This window comes from Hylobates moloch, unplaced genomic scaffold (assembly GCF_009828535.3).
Source record: "Hylobates moloch isolate HMO894 unplaced genomic scaffold, HMol_V3 SCAFFOLD_3, whole genome shotgun sequence".
In the NCBI taxonomy this organism is placed as follows: domain Eukaryota; kingdom Metazoa; phylum Chordata; class Mammalia; order Primates; family Hylobatidae; genus Hylobates; species Hylobates moloch.
In genome coordinates this window covers 4,526,537-4,544,993 of record NW_026652278.1, presented here as the reverse complement: position 1 = coordinate 4,544,993, position 18,457 = coordinate 4,526,537, and positions in this window count along the sequence as shown.

Genomic DNA, 18,457 nt, shown 5'->3' with positions numbered 1-18,457 from the left:
CTAAAGGCACTCTCTGTGTTCACTGGGAAACATGCAGCCCTTGCAAATGTTGGCACAACATCCTGGACCTACACCCCGGCCACAGGATGGCAGACGTAGGCATCGTCTGTTCCAATTAATTTCTTTGAAAGATGAAGAAACTGAGAGCTGGGCTTGGGAATGGGAAGGAGGGAGGGAAGCCTGACCCTTCAGGACAAGTGCTGCCTCTAGACAGAGCAGACATCCCCTGAAACTTGCTGACACTGCCTCTGGGAGGCCTTGGACACGGTTCCATTTTGGGCCAAGCATCACACCGAGGGCTGGGCCTTGCCCTTCAGGGTGCATGATGCTTAACCTCTGAGTCGCAGCATCTTTGGGTATAAAATTAAAGAATGACCTTGGCCCTGCTTCCAGCACTGTGGAGGGAGCATTCTCTATCAATCACAATCAGTCCTACGCACCTGTGGGTTCCACACCCATGGATTCAACCAACCAAAGATTGAAAATATTTGGAAAAAAAAAAAAACTCCACAAAGTTCTGAAAAAGGAAATGTCAATTTGCAGCATGGCATTGAATCCACGTGAGTGAAGTGATGCGTAGGTGTTGTTAGGTAATTTAAGTAATCTAGAGATGACTTAAAGTACATAGGAGGTGTGCCTAAGTTATGTGCAAATACTACGCCATTTCATATCAGGGGCTTGAGCATTCACAGAATTTGGTATTCATCGGGGGCTCCTGGAAGAATCCACCACAGATTGTAAGGGATGATTGGACCCAGTGCTGCCCAAAGGTAAATTGCTAATAACCAGTATGGAGCTATTATTAAGATGATGTCATCTTGCACAGGTGCATATATGCATGGAAATTTTTGAAAGCAAGTGCAAACTTGTGGTGGTGGTGACCTCTGGGGAAGCCCCTGGGGGCTAGGAGTTGGAGGGGTTCTCACCTGCATGGTATATTTGTTCACAATATTTGAAAGGTTTTTACCCAGTATATTTATTTTTATATTAATAAAGAGAAAGAATACATCATAAGTAAGCAATTAGATACCGTTCATTTGAAAATATTGACTGGACTTCAACGAGGCACTGAGCAGTATGCCAGGATCCTGAAACCGCAGCAAGTGAGGCAGATGGGGCCCATCCTTAAGAAGCCTCAGCTCCCAGGAGAATGGCGTGAACCCGGGAGGCGGAGCTTGCAGTGAGTTGAGATCGCGCCACTGCACTCCAGCCTGGGTGACAGAGCGAGACTCCATCTCAATAAAAAAAGAAGCCTCAGCTCTGTGTGACGCCGATGGTCCTGCAGAAACAGGAGCTCCAACTCCACCTCGTCTCTCCAGTACTGAAAACAACAGGTGGGAACCTTCACACACCCATGTATTCACTTGTCTTTATTTTGTTCCTCAGCTGGCTAGAATTGAGTTAATCACAGCACTCAGTTCATGCACAGTATCACCATTGTTCAAAACCCCATTTTTATGTCATTGTAATTAACCGTTTGTCTCTTTTTCTTCCATTTCTACTTCTATGGTGCTCTCAGTCCCAGAAGTGCCCATTCAGCATAATGCATCTATGAACATCACATAAGTACGTATCCTTAATGTTCTTAAACATTGTCTTACATGGGGATATGCTTATTTTTTATTTTTTAGAGATGGGGTCTTCCTCTGTCACCCAGGCTGGATTCCAGTGACACAATCATAGCTCACTGCAGTCTCCAACTCATGGGCTCAAGTGATTTTCCTGCCTCACTTCTCAAGTAGTTGGAACAACAGGCACGCACCTACAAGCCCAGCTATTTATTTTTATTTTTACTTTTATTTTTGTAGAGATGGGGGGGGTCTCACTATGTTGCCCAGGCTGGTCTCAAACACCTGGCCTCAAGGGATTCTCCCACCTAAGCCTCCCAAAGTACTAGGATTACAGGTGTGTGGCACCATGGCTGGGCCAGAAAAAAATGCTTTTAACTTATATACACAGTATCATATAACAGATTGCAGTCTACTTCTTACATTTTCCACTGAGTCGTACATTTTAAAGATTTGTCCATGTTTTCTCTTTGTGAATCTGTCCACTCCTTCCATCTGCAGAACAGAATACCATTGTGTGCCTATGCCACATTGCATTCATCCTAGCAATGCTTGCCTGACCTGCACTCTTGCTGTAGCAAATAGCCTGCAAGAAATGTGTGCCATTATTGCAAATGGGGCAGTATTAAGCCATAAGATACACACATCTAATTTCCCTAAATATTGTTACATCACCCCCCTGAATATTTGCACCAATTTAAACTTCTACCAAGGATACATGAGGGTTCAGGGAGTTCAATTTATGAACAGCATTTAATACTGGCTGGAGAATGCGACTTACAATTTCAAATAAAATCTGAGCCATTGGATTTGGCCAAGTAATCCGTCACCTTTGGGAACTAAGGAAGACCACCAGCCTGGGGGCCTCCATGTTCAGAGGGACAAGATCTCCGCCATCTTGGGCAGTGGTTGCAACCCAGTGCCTCTGAAGCCTACAGGGGCTCAGCATGGGCAATGTTGGAAGGGACTCGCTCCCAGCACTATGCTTTGAGGTGACAAGAGGATTTCCCAGCAACTCCTGGGCTCCCTGCCTGAAAAGTCCAGATTCAGAATATTCTTCCCGCAGGGTAAAAGCATTTGGGGGCCTTTCATGTGTGGTTTCGCAACATCCCATTTCAATCAGCACCTGTTTATGTTGATGCTAGCAATAGCAGAGGATGAGGGCATAGAAAAAACTAAGCATTTGCAATAAACACTGAAAATGAAAATGAACTATTTTATTACCTGAAAATATAATTCTAGCTCTTTGCCATATAAATAATATGATTCCCGGACTCTCTGACCAGTGCTCCAGGGCGCATCTCATATTTTTCCACAGCAGAGGAAAGGGAGACTGTCCAATCTCGAGGCTGCATGGCTCTGTGCGGAGCCTGGGGATGCACTCCCGGGGGATTTAAGGCCAGGTGCTGGAGCTCTCCCCCAGCTTTGTTTCTGAGCTGGTGACACCTTTCACAGTTTATGTGTGTGGTCTCTGGCAAGCCACTTACCAAGAAGGAAACTGAGGCAAAGCCACAAGCATCAAGGTGTCAGCACCACAACCACAGAACGGCTAGTGAAGAGAGCACACACGGGGCCTTGCTGTTCTTGCCATCACTGCCAACCACGTCCGACTGGACACAGCTTTGTTTCCGCCGGCCTCACCCATGGGTGTGTAAGCTCCATGAGGGCAGCGCCTGGCCTGGTTCTTCTGTGGGTCCTCTGTTCTGGATACAAGAGATGGACCACATCTGTTCACGGAGCGAAACAAAACAGTGCCAAACACGACATTACAGAGGTGCAGGCATAAATCAGAACCAGTCTGTGGTCCCTGGGGGTTCACATTCAAGCAGTGAAGGGGCAACAGGCCAATTCCTGCTCAAGCCAGCCTCTGTCCACTTTGAGCATTTGTCGAGGGCCTGTAGCAAATCTCAAGGGGACATGCCCTCCTCAGAACGTGTGAGTCAGCCCCTTGGGAACAAGGCCACTGAATTGTGGCCTGGCCAGGGTGCTTCTCAGGCTGGAGAAGGAAGACGCCCCTGAGTGGCCACAGGTGAGCCCCGTGTGCCCTAGGCCGGAGGCTTTGATGACCAGACTTCATTCTCTGCAGGCAGCCCCGCTTCCCGCCCACATTTCTCCTTCTTGGCCTTACAAAGATCACAGCTTTTCAGAACCCACACAAACATCGACACCTGGCCCATTTTACATTCCTGTTTTCCACTGAAGCTGAAGACCCTATAGACACCCGTGAAAGACACTGGAAGAGAGGGGGCCCCGCGCACACACGGAATGCATGTCCCTTAATTAAAATATCTGATCCAGACAAAGCATTTTGAAATATTCATTAAACCAATTTTTTATTTAACCTACATGGACCAATCAAATGCAACCCACACCGCCTCATCGCCGCGTGTCAGGAGAAGTAAATTGAACTCCTGATGGGGCAGAGCGATGGGTCAGCGGGCAGGCTTCTCTGCCTTCACCCGCTTTCCACGCAGCGCCAGACGAGAGAGGGCAACCGTCAATCCAGCGCCGCGGCGATCATTACAGGTCTGCAGTGAAGCAGAAAAACGCCGTAATAAACAGGCCCCGCTGCCTCCTCTCACTCCATTCATCCTCCCCTACAAGTGCTCGGCCCTTCTGGCCTTGCTGAGCGTTAAATCCCCGTCCAGCTGTTTGACCCTATTACAGGAAGATGATAGGCACCCCTGTCATTTGAAATGCCTGCAACAGTCGGATGCACCAAATCTATCTTCCCGACAGGTAAACCTATGGATAATTTATTTTTATGTGCTTTCAAAGGATGTTGACAACAGTCAGGAACGTCCGTGTTCAGGGGAGTGGGTCTCGCAGCGCCAGCGGTCACTGTTAATGAGCAGGAGGGGTGGCGGCTGCAAGGGCGTCCAGCTCCGTGGGCCTCCAGACCCGTGCATTCAGCCTGGGCCCCGCGCCAGCAAGATCCGGTTCCGTCCAAGAGATTCCGACTCAGACGCGGACAGGGTTCTGCCCAATTACATTCAGCTAAAGCCACTCACCTGAAACATCCCCCAGGACGTGGGCAGGTGTCACCCAGAGAGCAGGGATGGTGAAAGCCATGCTGCACAGATCGGGACGCAGAGCTTCACATGGCTGCACTAAACTAGTGCGGGTTGGGCCCGATTAAAATATTTACCTGGCTTGACATCTTCCACATAGCCACTTGCTCCTATGCTGTGCATGCCACTACCTCAAAGAATTATCTGCAAACATTACAGAGAAGGGTTAAAAGCTGGCGGGAGAGTCTTAAACTTCGTTATCACATTCACCACAAAAAATAACCACACATATAAAAATATCATTGTTTGCAAGTGAGAGTAATGCAACCTTTGCAGCTCTGGGGCTGGGGTACCTAGAGAGAGAATGACTTCTAAGTCGCCCTCCGGATTTCTGTGTGACCGTGCACCTTCACAATGGGTGCCATTTAAGCCTACAGAATCCAATCAATGTGTCAGTTAAATTGCTACTCATCTGTCGAGATTAAGCGTCCGACTATTACCTCAGATTTAGTAGAAGTCTTAGATACTGGCACATTTCACTGAAGCCATTAGTAACACCTGGAATCATTCACATTAGTTTAAGATCTGGCACCATAAATTCCCAGCCATTAATGATTATTCTGACTCCTCAGGATAAATGGCTTAACGTTTTTGATAATGAAAATATACATTCTGCAGTAGTTCCTTCTTAAACCCACATTACCTTTGTAATGTACTTCATGGCTGATTGTAACGGACGGCACCATAAGTCTCCAAAGGAATTTTAGTGTCCTGTAAAGTATGGAAGATCTGTTGCACTATTAATTTAAAAAAAAAAAAATAATGAGCTATTTATTTAGCTGTTTACTTTGGGAAATGTAATGACATGTCTTAATTGGCCTGATTGTCCTGGCGGAGTAAAAGCATCTTGAGCCGTGTTATTTCGGTCACTTTCCTTGTAAGTTCCAACACACAAGGCGCGCTCCACACAGAGGCAGGCAACAAACTTCTGTTGGATATTATCAAAAATAACAGAAAAAGATCATTGTGAGAGCCCAGGGTGTCAGCTTAGTTATAGCTGAGAGAGATTATTTAAATATCTCAAATAAATCTTTTCATTCCCAGCACATTCATCTCTTTTAAGTGCTCATTAAGGTAGGGGCGTGACAGCCTTGGAAAATGAAACACTAATTCTTTTTCTCTGAAGCCGGAGTGTTCTGCTCCCAAGGGCGGCTGTAGTTTAGGGGGATTACAGAACTAGGGCAGAGAGGGGTTCCTCTTCTGCATTTCATTCCAAAAAGTGATGGGGGGGGGTGTTTGTTTGATGCCACTTTTCTTCCTGCTTATCTCGTGTGATCTATTAGATCTGAAGAAAGCGGATGTCAGTCTGTGGTGTTTGATAAACGGTCCTTGGAACGGGGCTGTGCCGACCTTACCTCACTGCAGCTCAGCGTAATTTGCAGTCAGCTTGTCTTTGGTTGATTTAGACTAAGTTTTCCAAAGACAGAAGCTGAAGGATGGGGCTGGAGCTCCACGGTCTCCTTTTCCAATGCCAGGTTTTTTTTTTAAGTGTTGAAGAAACTCTGTCTAAAAACACATCTCAGCACTAGTCCACAGCTAAACGCTAATAAATGTGCACACTTGGGTCGTACTGTTAAAAGCATGCATATTTCCGGACCCGTCAGAGAGAGGCAGTCAGGATTCCTTTAAACAATAAAGGTCCATAAAACAGGGCCTGGGAACTCGTTAATGAACTTGGAAATGGTTATTGATCCACGTTAAGCCTAATTTGCTTAAATTCAACGCAAAATTTTGCACATGGTATCAGAAAGTGATGCCCAGGAAGCTGGAGGGTAAGCCGGAGTCATGGGTGGCCGGGAGCCTTCCTGTCTGTGTAGGCAGCACTGCCCTGGGTGGCTTCCCTGAAATTCTGCTCACTCTCATCCCAGCCTCTGCTGCTTTTGCCCAAGCCCGGCTCCTCACAGCCCAGGGCTGCTCCTCGGAACACCATGGAGGCCCGGCAGGAGTCCAGTCAAGGCAGGACCCAGGCCGCCAGCACCTGTGTGGAGGTGGAGACAAATGTCCAGCCACAAGGCTTGCATGGAGCAGAAGAAAGGCTCTGAATTTAATCCACTAGAGGAGGGGGATGGACAGCACAGAAGAAATGTGAGAAAGCGAAGAAGCCCCAAACACGGTGGGCATTGCATAAGAAAGTCGGAAGATACTGAGATCACCTGCCGGAGAAGTACAAAGACAGGAAGATGAGAGACAAGAAAGTCTCCATCCGAGAATCTAAAAATCACTAAAGCGTCACATAGAAGGTAATTGGGACGAGGACTGAAATTTGGGACCCTGGTGGAAACTGTACAAATAAGGTCTTATGGAAACATTAAGCCCGGAGCATGCCAGGGCCACTGGTGGGCATGTAATAAATAATAATTGATAATAATGAGGATACTCAAACTTAATTCCATGTTCCCTGGGAAGTTCCCCAGGGCATGGCCAGAAACATCCTTATGAGTCTCTGCGCCCGCTCCTTTTATCGGGTGGGGGAGCAGGAACGTTTGTGCCACTGGCCAGTCATGCCTCCTCCACCGGGAGGCCCGCAGAAGGCAATGCCACAGGGACCACTCCCCTGCTGAGCAGCCTCTGTCCTCTGCGCTGTCCCTGGTGAGGGAACAGGACAGGGGGGCAGCCCCAAACCTCCCAAGGCCCCACGTGGAAAGGAGCCTGTGCCAATAACCAGTGCAGCAGGGCCCGGCGGGAGCTGCCCTGTGCAGGGAGAACTCCAGAGACAGGTGGGGAACGAGCCTGAGTCGAGGTGCGGAGGGACTGCTAGGAGCTGCTTCCAGCTGGAAGGTGGACATTACCAGACCTCGTGTGTGTCCCTGGAGCCAGACCAGGTGGGAACCTCGAAGGAGATGGGGCCGCTCAGGGGCCTGGGGAAAACCAAAGAAGGCTACTGCAGCCAGACCCATCTGGGTCTGCCAGGGTGAGCTTGGAGACAGCCATGTGTCCCCACAGGAGGAGACGGGACCCGGGGAAGACGGAAGAGGCAGGACAGCTAAGTGGACTAGAGTAAAGCCAAAATGAGGGGCTGGGGACACTTTACAAAACCACCCTTTGTGCTGTCCCTGTTCTGAGAGTGAGTGGAGAATCTGCTTCTCCAGCTGACACTGAGGTATTTTTAAACAGCACCAAAATGACACTTTATAAAACCAAGGGTTTTAGTACAGAGTAGCTGAGAACATTCCAAACCCGACATTTTCTGTTACCACAATTGAGCCTTTTTTGGTATGTAATTTTCTTTAGAAGGCACATTTAAACCCAGGATGAACAGCAGGCCTTCCCCTACTCCCTGTCTAATTGTTTAACACAGACGTATACACAAAACTACACACACCTGTGTACGTATACATATACACATAAGCATGTTCATATAGAAACATATAATTCGTTTTGTGTATGCACACACACAATCTTTTCTATTTTATGTGTGCACCACTTACACACACACACACACACACATATACATGTGTGGGTATACCTTTTAGCAACATGGAGAGTGATTTTCCCTCTAGGTGATCCTTCCATGATCTATGGAAAATAGGAAGGAAGGAGCTATTTGCATTTGGAGCTATATTAACCCAAATGAATAGTGCTTTCAGCGGCAGGTGATCTTTTTAGACAGTGTGCCCTAGAATTTTTGGAAAGTGCAGAGAATTTGTAGAAATAATGATTATGAGGAAGGAAATGATGGGGGGGGTGGATTGGTTCAATTTCTACTAATAAGTGCTTCATAATAGCTCAAAAAAATCTCTGTCAGGCCTCTGCCTCTTTCGAAATGCAAATGGCTGAGTGCCGGCTGCAAAGCTTGCTGTGTGCGATACACAGACAAGGGTAATATCTTCTCTGTGTCATTCCAAATGATATGGAAACAACTGAAAGCGTCCTGGCTGTGGATAATTACGGAAGAATGACAGGTTGGTAATAAGCTCTCATTTAGGAATCTCTCACACTCGGGAGGCGCAGGGACGGTTTGCACGCCGTGATTCTGGAGTTGCACTGCCATCTGCATCAGTAAGCAGGTCTCAAAAAGGAATTTGGGGAAAACTGTACATGAAGATTTCAGACTCAAAACCCATAATTTTATTAACCTTGAAAACTAATCAGCATCTTAGTGAGACATGAAGATGCATCCCATCTGCAACGGTGGGGGAAGGCATGTGTGAGCTGCTCTTGCCTACCCTAGTTCTGTGACCAGAAGGATGAAACCAAGCCAGTTAGCTGGTCTGGTGCCCATCATGCAGCTAAAGCCTCGTGGGTGATCCTTTTCCTGGGAGCAGTGCTTTGCCAGGGTCCTGGTGTTTTTAGGGTAGAAATCAACTCAATAAAGAGACTGTAGGGGTCTGTCAAGTTTACAGTAGATTCAGGTTTGGAGCTTGGCATTATTGATGCATATTATTAATTATCAAAAAATGAGGAAGGAGGAATATTTAAAATCCACAATGACATGCTGGATGAGTGCCTGGTTGTGCTGAAGCAGGTTCCATTAACCATCACTCACTCCTGAGTACACAGGGGAGCCGGAGCCTCTTTCCATGTGGCACTTTGGCATTGGAAGGAAGCCCTGGGGCACCTCTATCCACAGGGATGGCTGCTCTTCCAGAACCCCAGCATCAGCCATCAAGAAGCCCCTCTGAACACCACCCCCTCATCCTCAGCTACAGGGTGACCCTCAACCACAGACTATGCTGATGGCAGCATGGCCAACTGGGTAGAGGTGTGCAGAGAGCACCCTCCAGTCTGGAACCTTCTGCTCACACTGGGCTCTGTAACCTTCTGGCCTGAACACCTGCCACCCATGGTTCTCCCATAGTTTCCGTGTCTCTCCCAGGGCCTGACTTCTTGAGGACAAGCACAGAGGGACCTGTCTGTGCCCCTTTCTAGGGCTCAGATGTGTATCAGGATATCTGTTGATTTGATGCAACTTTGATCTTCAAATGGCTGCTTTCAATAAACCTGCCTTGTTTCACAGCATTCGCAATCACCGTCTCCCCTCTCCTCCTATATCTGCTGTTAACAGAATTATCTTCAGATATTTAAACTTGGGCTGGGAGGAAATAGACACAGCCCTGGGTACACGCCATCACACCATCATGCCAGGGCGCAGTGAGAGACAAAGGGTCGCACTGGTGAGGCACATAGATGCCCTGTCCAGTTTTTGTTTTGTTTTGTTTTGCTTTTATTTAATAGTTGTGATATGAAGAGATGGTATCAAAACAACACACTCACATGAATTCCCTTTGATTCCACATCAGGTGCATTAGTAAGTACGTTACCTCCTGGAACCCCACATGAAGTGAGTGCTATTATTATTACCATTCCATGCAGAAGGAAGTGGAGTCACCAAGAAGTCAAGTGATGTCTAGGCCCAGAGTATCAGCCTTAACAAGTCTAGAGCTGGGATTCCAGCCCAGCCCTCACTCCGCCAAGACCTGGGTTCTCTCTGTACAGCCATGGGGTCCCAGGGAAGAGACGCTGGAATGGAAACATTAGAGGTTTTAGTGGCACTTAGGAAACTTCATGAAAATGACAATGTTATGTGTGTTCAGGGCAGCATCCAAGAAGCTCCTTTACCACATATGGCGCAAAAGGCCAGCTCATGGCAAGAGGAACTGAGGGCTCGTGTGATGACTCCTTGTATTAGTCCGTTTTCACACTGCTGATAAAGACATACCCGAGACTGGGCAATTTACGAAGGAAAAGGTTTAATTGGACTTACAGTTCCACGTTGCTGGGGAAGCCTCACAATCATGGCAGAAGGCAAGGTGGAGCAAGTCACGTCTTACACGGATGGCAGTGGGCAAAGAGAGAGCTTGTGCAGGAGAACTCCCCCTTATAATAACCATCAGATCTCATGAGACTCACTCACTATCATGACAGCAGCATAGGAAAGACCTGACCCTATGATTCAGTCATCTCCCACTAGGTCCCTCCCACAACACGTGGGAATTCAAGATGAGATTTGGGTGAGGACACAGCCAAACCATATCACTCCTATACCTCATACCTGTATTCCCACCTGTGGCCCTTGCCATGGAACATGGGTTCAGTGAGAGAGCCTCCATCTGGATTTGAGTTTTTCTTGCTTCTCTCTGTTAAAAACAACTAAGTTAAGAACAGAGAAAGTGGCCAAAATTCTTATGTTCTCACGAGCTGCTCAGATGAGTTGGATTAATCTGAGTTCCATCTTCCAGGTAAACCCATGGAAGCCTGACTTAGAAACACAAAATATAAAAATTGGCGTGAAAACTTCATCTACACCTGGATTAGCACAGCAGTCACTAATTACTGTGATTATTTTCAATGATAGAGTCTCGATACAAAGCAATGATTTTATTTTATATAAATAAATCCTCTAGGTGCAAAGTAACAATGTTTGGTCAGTTTTATGAATTTCTTAAAAGCAAATAAAATAAGAATAACCAAATAGTTAAGAGAAGATCCTTGGAAATTTGACCCGGCCTTCTCCAGTAATTATTCTAATTATTCTTCTATTATTTAGGCCAAGAGCCAAAGGTTCCCAAGTGCGTAGGAAGTTAATAGCAGACTTGAAGTGAGAAGGGGAGGGCAAGCTAGCATATGTTCATTAAAGTCTGCTTTCACTTAAGGGTTTTGCATCAAGGAGGCTGCAGGCACCAATAATTTATCTTGAAGTCTATTTACTCAGTGCAACAGGGAAATAATAAATTGTCCTAATTTTCCTTCCTGGCCCCAGAAGTGGCTGCCTCTTGCCTTCCCTTCCAGCGACCCCACTGGGGTCAGTCAGCCCAGGCACTGAGTGAGCCTCCAAATGCACTTGGAGGAAACGTTTCCAGTGGTGCCCAGTGGCCTCCAGCCAGCTGTGTTAGCATTCTTCAGCCAAGGTGTATACTCCTGAGGGGGCTGCTGGTGGTTGGTGGGTGGGACAGCTGATAAAAGAAACTCAGGGGACCAGGGCCGTGAATGAGACTCATACAGGCCCACCATGCCCTGGCGTGCCCAAGCCAAGAGGCAGCATCTCTTCCGCTGCCCAAAGACTCCTTTGAGCCATAATCCACACATGTGCCTGGCCCTTTGGAAGGTCATCCCAAGAAAAACCTTGCACCAGCAAGTTCTTATTGAATGCCTGCTCCAAAACACAAAGCTGGGTTCTTGGGTCACATGGCTAAGCCCCATCAGACACAGGGCCAAGATCATTGTGGGCAAAAATAAACCAAGACCTGCCTTGCTGTTTCCTTGTAAGTTCCAACATCTTCAGAGCATCAGTCAGTTTTAGCAGTGTCATTCTGAAGGCACTCCAAAGCCACCGCTGAGTGCATCTTCTAGAAATTCCCATGATGCCTTTTCCCCTTGGGTGGTTCTCTGGGAGGTTCTGGGTAAAAGGCAAGGACATCCCTGAAGAGGTTAATGCAATGACCTCTTGGTGCCTCCAGAGCATGAATTAGCCCCAGATTCCTTACCTGCTACCCAAGCTAGCCCAGAGGAAGAGGAACAGAGAGCGGACAAGCTTTGATAGGAATTGTGGGGGACAAAAGAAGGTGAAGACTGACCTGGGGTGAGCCAGGATGTGGCACAAGTCAGGGACCACGAAAAGACATTGCTCTACCCAGACCCGTACCCCAACACAGCCACACCCAGTGAGAAGCCATCTAGTTACTGAAAGCCGTGACTCACCAGTTCAGCCAGGCTGCCCACCAAACACAGCCTGCGGGCTGCAGACTGGAGAGCCTGGTCCTGATCACCATGAGGTGCCACTGCTGTATTCATTAGGGGCCATCCAGAGCCTCCCCAGCAAACAGCAGCCTTTGTTCCTGGATGCAAATGCTCTTCCCATGCAGAAAGCCACAAGCCCCAAATCCAGCCTACGGCTAATGCAGGTTGGCCAGGCAGTTGCAACAGGGTCCCAAGTCAAGGGATTTCTCAGCATATCTCTTTACATGCATGGTTTTTGAAATGTTTATCTTCTTGGGCAAGACAACAAGGAGCAAGGGAAATGCCTGGGAGAGGGACAGTGAGAGGAGCTACGGGGGTCTCAGTGAGAAGCTGGGAGGAATAAGTAGCTCTCATCACAGGTGCACCTGCTTGGGGAAGGATTACCTGTGATGAGGGCTGCATCCCTTTACAGAGGCACTTCCATTTTCCAGAGTCCAGTAGACCAAAGGGAGAATGGAATCTGCATCAGCTATTCTTTCCTGAACGCAGACCCTAGCATATATTTTTTCTAAAAGTTTTTATATCATAGTATCAAGAGTCATGGTTTTCTGACTCAAATATGTGCAAACATTTCTTCCATTGGAGTTCTTTAGTTGTCGGTGTTTGGGAGTCAGTGGGCAATGGGAGGGGTCTGAGGAGAACAACCAGCCCCACATCCCTGGCACAGATGGTCCCAGTGCCTGGGAAGACCATCTTGGTGACATGGTGAGGGCATCGGTACCAGCCGGGGTGGTCGCAGGGAGGCAGCCTCGGTCCCTGACCTGAGGCTTTCCCGTGCCATGCAATTGGTCAAGTTTTGTGTTTTTTCCCTGCATTGGTGGGCTCTGTTGATCACTTGGGATGTGCAAGTCCAGATGAACCAGGGGGCTGGTCTAGCAGGGAGAAAGCATGGCTCTCCCTCCGCCTGACAGCTCCGCTTCATCCCCAGCCTCAGACACTGAGACTCACATTTATTCATTTTGAGCAATGTGTTGCACAGACGGCCTGTCCGCACCAGCCCTGCCCGAAATGTCTTCTTTAATCAAAATTCAGCTCCCAACGACCCAGCTGATCAAGTGAAATGGCCTTTCCACAGACTATTGACGATCTGTCCCAAGCATTATCTCATAAGTTTCCTTTTATTTTCTCTCCCAACCCAGATAGTCTTCGCTTTGAACCATAGCTGCTGGACGAATTTGGATTTGATACAACCTGCACACTTTCTACCTACCTCCCGGCTCTTTTTGCATTCTTCAAAAGCAACAGGAAAACTTAAAATTCAGAAGAAAACATATTTAAATGACTCACCTCTTCCCTGAGTATGACTTATGAGGTCCACAGGGAAATGGATATTATTTCTTGAGGCAGCTGGCCTTGGAGACTGAAGCAGTCAGGAACAGATCTATAAGCTGGGGGAAGGCAGAAGTCTCATGTTAGGGATAAGCATCCCTGGATGGATCTTCATGGACACAAATCTTGTCTGTGAAGATAAAGGAAACTAAAATCACTTATGCAAAAGTAGATATTTGTGACAGGCTCCTGGATGGACCTCAACAAATAGGTCTAATCCTCCCCCACCAGCTTTCACCCCATGAATTGTTATATTTAGTTTATCCAGATGGATTCTGGAGCTAGTCTTAGCACGAGGTACACACTCAGTAAATGCTTATTAATGAACCGATGGACTGACAGTTTTCTCTTCTGAAAAATGCAGGAGCTCCTGGCTGGTCTCTAAGGGTCCTGGTAAGTTGAAATCCTGGGGATTCTGATTTACAAAAATAAGAGGGTGGGGGCAGAGGAGAGGCATGAGCACCTCTACAGCCAGCCTGAGCAAAGAGAGAGGCAGCCCTGCTCCCTGGAGAGTGGACTGATATCCACCCTCTCCTGCAGTCTTGGCGGGAGGGGCGGTGCAGGAAAGTGGCGGGGAGGCAGCACAGGTGAGACTCGGCGATCAACCAGAAGGAAAAGAACATCAGGAAGGAGGAAAGGAAGCAAAGACAGCAAGCACCCATAGCCTAACACTGGCCCAGGGCAAATGGAGCAGACAATAGGGCAGTCATTTGTCCAGGATCCTAGGGATTTCCACGAAGTCAGCATTACCCACACTGCCTACATTTCTTCATCAAAGAGGGGAGCAAGATCATGTGGGCTCATTTCTATCTCCATGATGAGTGCAGATTTGAAGGGGAGATACAAGATGTGAACATTGGAAGCAACCACCATAGGATTCATTACATCAATCGTGGATGCTTTTCTTGTAATTGTTCCGCAAAAAAGGCATGTAAATAGGAGTACGTTAGACCAGTGGTTTTTGTGGCAACCCTCATCAAATTGGAGCGAAAATGCTTCCAAGGCTGTTTATGCATCTCTTCATTTGTATTCCATCTCATTTCAAGAAGGAATTTGAGAACCTCAAACTCACAGGACCAGGGACGATGCTCAAATGCAAAGTTATCAAAATACGCTCCTACATAGTGAGAGAGTTGTGATAGGGGAAATCGTCCACTTTTCTGCCTGCACCCTCTGGGCGGAATGTACATGAATTTTAACTTGTGATAAAGTTGAACAATGTTTTCATAATAAATGTAACCATTCCATGGGGTGACGGAGCAGTGCTGCTGATAAGTGGACTTCAACTTGGGCTGCATACTAAGTTTCTTTGACATAAAAGAAGGAAGGTAATGTGTCCAGTGAGCTAAGCACACTATTTAGATAATACTTATCACTCCGGTTATGAGAAGCATATCAATGTATGATTCCTGACTGACATAGTAGCTATGTGTGTTTTTCTAAAGCTGAAATACTGAAAATCTTAGCAAAAGAATGGAAAAGATCACCGATAAAAAACTAATGGGTACCTTCACTCATTCCTCTAACATAGTATTTATGTTAAATAGTATTCCTAACGTAGTATTTATTTACTGAACATCTATACAGACAAGGCCTGTGCCATTACAACATTTCGTGTGTCATAAAAAAGAAAGGCACATTTTTAAATTATACTGTGAAAAATCCACGTGGGCAAGTATTATAGTGTTATCACTGAATTTCGGAAGTACAATGTTAGTGGGTGATTTAAATTCATTTCTTTTCACTTTTTTAGACTTTCTAAAATGTTCCATTATTTTAGACCTAGAAAAAAATCCATTCAACAGTACAATGTGATAGGCTCTCTATAAAAAACATATGAACGGAGTGTTTTAGTGAAGCTTAAGAAAGCAGCAGGTCATCCAGTCTGAGAATATTAAAGTCCCCCCAGGTAAAAGCGATGCTTTAGAGATCCTTCCTCACTCCTAATAGGAACCCAATCAGACATCCGGTTTAATTTTTAAGAGTCTGCCTATTACAAATGAAGTTTCCATTACCTAAGCATGGAAATGATTCTTCAAGGAGGCTCTACTAATTCCTTTCCAAGATATGCTGTCTACGGAACACTCCACCTGCCCTCAACAGCAGCGCTGTTTTTAAGGGTAGGGTGGAGAGCAAGAACACAGCAGTTTCCTATACAGCCTCCACATCCACCTTGACCCATTGCAAAATGGTGCCGCTACTTTGTACTGTGGTGAATCGAATTGCACGGCTTATCCCATTTCTTCTATCTCAGCCGCATTCAGGATGAGAAAAAGCCCTCAGTTGCCTTCCCTCCCCAGTGGGAAATATCTTCTGCCACAAAAGAAGGTGGAAGTGAGTAAATGTCATAATAAACACAAACCACACCACCTGGTCACAAGGGCCGGCCGGCCACAGGAAAGACAGAGAGTGGTGCAGCCACTGATCAATACACCCCAAGATCAAGCCATCTGTCTTTTGTGGCACTTCTTTTGCGGAAACCCTGCAGAAATCCAAGGATGGAATTAGAAATGAAACATTATCATCTTCTTTACTGGTGAAGTTAAGAATGCGTATTAGTTTGTATATAAGCACACTGAAGCAAGACTTTTCTTTAGATTTCTCTGTTTTTCCCCCATTCTTCATCCTCTGTGCTTGATCTGTACTAGGAGATGTTCAAACATAGATGAGGAAGAGCATCTTCCAAGAGTATCAGTAATTCTTCTACTAACTAGCAGAGTCAGAGCTCAACTTGGATTGGAGGAACGTCAGAGCTACCCTTAACCTCAGGCCTCCAGCTAGTTCCTGGCAAGACTGTGCTGATCTTAGGTGGCTTTGCCCACCTGAAGTGCAGGGGACACGTCCCCTCTCTCTCTCTCCCAGTACATGGGGACTGGAAATATCCTGGAGGTCAGCAGCAGCTTCTCACCCTTCCCTGTAATGAAGAGGTTATTTGGACATTGTCCCAGGAGATCACACATAGCAGGAGAGCAGAGGCAGTTTATCAAGTCCATGAGGAAAAGTGCAGTCATAAACATGTGCCACTCCTCACCTACAGTGTCCTTTCAGGAATAGATGGCCAAACTATTGAGTGTTGTTCAGATTTTATCTCCAAGGCTTAAGGAACGCCTGAAGAACTTTGAATGAGAGGGCATGTAAATACTGGGTTTCCTCGTTTTTTTCTCCAGGTATCAATTGCTAGTTTTGCTGGTCCCTGCTTCCCAGAGCTTGTCCCCAAGAGATAATGAAGTCCATTCTCCTCGTATCATCCCAGTTACCTTGTCAGGGAGACCTTCTCGGCCCTCCTGCCAGAGACATGACAGCACACACCACAGTGGCTGCCAGTGAGTTGCAGCCCCCTGTCGGGCGCCCTGCACTTAGGGCTATACAAGCATTGTGTGTGCTGATGATTCTGAGTTCACATGTATCATAACAAGGGTAGACAAGATGGAAACATCATTATTTAGGGCACAAATAACTGCCACAAGTGCAGTGCAGAATTAGAGAGCTCAGAATATGTTTTCATCCATTTAATAATTATCCTCCTTGTGTGTGTGTCTGGGAGGGCTGAGCGATCACCTATCCACTCTGTTGGTAGGAGACGTGGGATCTTCCCCACACTTTATTCCAACCATCAGTCTATCTGCTTAGGCATTAAACTGGGCAATTATGGTTGCTGAGCAACCATAACTTTTGCATATGTGCCTCCTGTGGTTTTGTATGACAACCACAATGTTATGATAACAGGATTTTTTTTCCAACCAAGATCCTTCTTTATATGTAAATTTATGCTAGAATTGTGTATTTAAAAATTAGTTTTTATGAGTAATGAGCCTCAGGTTTGGCTGTGCTTCCCTCCTCCTCTACCAGGTTTATAAAATCAAGTTCAGAAGTTCTGGGATCACAGAAATGGTGTAAAACAAGTTGCAGGCACTGACTTCCAAGGCAGCAGTTCACTCCTGGGGACATACTCAGGACAACACAGACATCTGACTCCTGCTCATGTGCAAGGAATCATTCACTCAGGGCACCCGAGCTGCAGGTGCTCTGGGCCCTGCAGCTCTGTCACTGGGAGGAACAGGAGGTTGGGGCTGGGGTGGGGGTCTTGCTTCCACTTTGCTCCTCTCCATGGCCCTTATCCAGGCAGCTAACATTTTCCAAGTGCCTCCTCGGTGTTGGGAAAGAGAGGAAATATCCAGGTATAATTATCTCTCAGACCCAACTCCACTCTGCTCTCTGGGGACATAAGATCTCCAGGGAAGATGCCTAAATAACCCCCTTTATTCTGGGCAGTGTGAGAAACTCCCACTGGTCTCCAGGAGGTTTCTAGCCACTATGGACTACAATAGAGAGGAAGTGTGTTCTCTGCAGTCAGCCAGGCTGAGCCACCCAAGATCAGCACAATCCTACCGTGAACTGGCAGGTCTGGGGTTAAATAGGGCTCTGATGGCTTCCAACCCAAGTCTAGATCTGGCTCTGCCAGTTACTACAAGAATTACTGCTGCTCTCAAAACCTGCACTTCCGTGTTTAGAAAAGGACGACTGTCATCATCCTACCCACCTCTCAGGGTGGTTGTGACATTAGAGAAGGTGCTTGGAACACAGCAGTCTCTGTCTCTTCCGAATTTCCTTCTTCTGAACTTCATTCGCTTGGGGGATAGAGAACATGGATGGGCTGTAACACATATTGTAAATACTTGCTAAGTGTTTCCAGGTTTTGGGGGGAATGCAAATCTTTCAAGTGAAAAATAAGTAGCTAAAATGAAGATAGAAAGCATGTTTACAGAGGAAAAAAAAAGAAGCACGTCTAAGTCATCCTGTATTACTTGGCTC